Below are 3055 nucleotides of genomic sequence, written 5' to 3' on the forward strand. Positions count from 1 at the left end.
ATCTTGTCTTGGACTTGAACCCTATTGGACTCGATCTTGTCTTAGACTTGAACCTCTTTGGACTCGGTCTTGACTTGGACTCGACTAGTCCTGGTCTCGGACTTGTCTTGGACTTGACTAAGGTGGTCTTGACAACAGCCCTGCATGGAACCATCCACATTATTTCTTTTGACAATTCGGTTAGAAGCAACACAACTTTATGATATAGAAACTTTTTTTTAAATGCGTCATTTGGATGAGGAAGTCATCGTGAACTAACACTGTGATAGGCTGTTAAACAGGAAGTAGACATTTTAATAGTTGTAGTCATTATATCTTCCAGAAAGAGAGCGTTATGTACACGTAGAGTAAGAAGTCAGCGGCCGGGTTACGTCAGGGAGAGCAGGTTGATGTCGTAGCGTCCATCCACCTGGAGCAACACACACACACACACACACACACACACACACACACACACACACACACACACACACACACACACAGGATCAATGCTACTTTACCAATAGACCATATTATAGCCAAAATAGAAGTATATTAAAATAAGAAGAGTGTGGTGATGTGAGCAGTCAGAAGATAAATCTGCTGATTGGATTTAGAGCTTAAAATTATAAAGATGAAAATATGACGTCAGGACTCATAACTCTTTACAAGCCACAGATTTTTATTTTTTTACTTGCTCAACTAGACAAGTAAAGAAAAGTTGTAGAGAGTCGCTGGGAGTTGTTGGGAGTCATAAAGAGTTGTTGGGAGTCATAAGGAGTCGTAGGGAGTCATTAGGTATAACTGGGAGTCTTTGGGAGGCATTGGAAGTCATTAAGTGTCATAAGAATTCATTAGGAGTCATTAGGATTCACTGGGAGTCATTAGGTGTCGTATGGAGTCATTAGGAGTAACTGGGAGTCATTGGGAGTTGTTGGGAGGCCTTGGGAGTCATTAAGTGTCATTAGGATTCATTGGGAGTCATTAGGAGTTGCTGGGAGTTTTTGGAAGTCACTGGGAGTTATTAGGAATCACTGGGAGTCATTAGGAGTCACTGGGAGTCATTGGGAGTTGTAGGGAGTCATTAGGAGACGTAGGGAGTCATTTGGAGTCACCGGGAGTCATTGGGAGTTGTTGGGAGTCATTGGGAGTCATTAGGAGTCGCTGGGAGTTGTTGGGAGTCACTGGAAGTCATTAGGAGTCACTGGGACTCATTAGGAGTCATTAGGATTCATTGGGAGTCATTCGGAGTTGCTGGGCGTCATTAGGAGTCAGTAGGATTCATTGGGAGTCATTAAGTGTCATTAGGATTCATTGGGAGTCATTAGGATTTATTGGGAGTCATTAGGAGTGTCTGGGAGTCATTAGGAATCATTAGGATTCATTGGGAGTCTTTAGGAGTTGCTGGGAGTCATTAGGAGTCATTAGGAATCATTGGGAGTCATTAGGAGTCGCTGCGAGTCATTAGGAGCATTAGGATTCATTGGGAGTCTTTAGGAGTTGCTGCGAGGCATTAGGAGTCATTAGGATTCATTGGGAGTCATGAGGAGTCGCTGGGAGTTATTATGAGTCATTAGGATTCATTGGGAGTCATTAGGATTCATTGGGAGTCATTAGGAGTTGCTGGTAGTCATTAGGAGTCATTAGGATTCATTGGGAGTCATTAAGTGTCATTAGGATTCATTGGGATTCATTGGGAGTCTTTAGGAGTCACTGGGAGTTGTCATATTGCTTTAGTGAGAACTCATAAATAACTACAAATAACTAATGTTAGAGAAATCTGTTCATGTTTTGTGACAAAATTCTGGATTTGTTTTTTAAATAAATATATATCGGTCGATTTATCGGCATAAAAGTATAATTAAAGCTGCAACTAGATCTCTGAGCCGAGACGCGAAGACTTCTTTTCTTCCTAGCGCATAAATGCTGACAATTGGCTGAGGTTGAGTAAAATCTCCTGGTGAGCCAATCAGAGGCAGAGTTGGGCGGGTCAGACACTGGTGCTGACGAGTGGGTTTCAGACTCACGTCAAACCGGCCGATGGAGGCTGTGGTCTGGTTGGTCTGCATCACCTCCGTCAGAGCCCACATCTGCTGGATGCTGGAGGACACGGTCTGGGGGTCCGGGAGGCCCTGGGACAGGGGGACAAGGTCTATATAAAGAGACTTCAGATACAGTATTAGGGACCACTAAGGTCTATATAAAAGAGACTTCAGATATAGTATTAGGGACCACTAAGGTCTATATAAAGAGACTTCAGATACAGTATTAGGGACCACTAAGGTCTATATAAAGAGACTTCAGATACAGTATTAGGGGACCACTAAGGTCTATATAAAGAGACTTTTAAGACAAAAAAATAGGAAATATTGAGTAAAGGATCACCAATTATTATCAATATATTACGGTTTTGAGACAGAAAGACACACACAGGAAACTGAACGTGTACCTCCAGATCAGGGTGTTGGTCGACCAGCGTCAGGTCCGACAGCCAATCAGAAACCTCCTTCTCTGGGTCCTGAAAGCAATAAGAAACAGATAATGTTGATATCACCAGTCTGGAACCATGTAGCTTGATTTAAATGTTAGCTACATCTACTGTGAGGATTTAAAGTTGTTCCTTTGGCTCCATCTGGTGGTTGTTTCAGGAATGACAGCGATGCATGACGCTACTTTACATCCCTTTTAACCCTGGTGTTGTCTTCACTTTTGGGACCCCCTTGTATCCCTAAGGGTCAAATTGACCCGTGACTCATTTGGGGTTTTAAAAACAATTCTGAAATGAAATTTGAGTTCATAATCTAATAACAAAAATGTGTTTAAGGAACGCAATACTAGCACACAACTAAAAACAGAAGTGTTTTTTTTTTTTTTTTTGTCATATGGCTATAATTCATGTTAAAAATCCACTATGGAAAAAAACACAAGTGGTCATATCGGGAATAATTTTCTGAATTCAGTCAGGACTTCATGTTTATCACAGAAAATAAGGCAAGGCCGTTGATTTTCAGGTAGAAAAAAAAAAGCAAAATCTTTCATCTTGTAAAAATTTGAAATGGGTCAATTTGACCCGAAT

At 41.4% G+C, this 3055-nt stretch overlaps 1 long non-coding RNA gene across 1 annotated transcript; it reads right to left on the reverse strand.

Moving 5' to 3' along the window:
- Positions 1–242: 242 nt before the first annotated feature.
- Positions 243–2683, reverse strand: LOC117940761. The gene is made up of 3 exons (XR_004655816.1): positions 2429–2683; positions 2007–2111; positions 243–409 (listed from the first exon to the last, which is right to left on the reverse strand). It is a non-coding gene; the product is annotated as an uncharacterized LOC117940761 (long non-coding RNA).
- Between the last annotated feature and the right edge of the window lie 372 nt (positions 2684–3055).

This window comes from Etheostoma cragini, unplaced genomic scaffold, assembly GCF_013103735.1.
Source record: "Etheostoma cragini isolate CJK2018 unplaced genomic scaffold, CSU_Ecrag_1.0 ScbMSFa_321, whole genome shotgun sequence".
Taxonomy (NCBI): Eukaryota; Metazoa; Chordata; class Actinopteri; order Perciformes; family Percidae; genus Etheostoma; species Etheostoma cragini.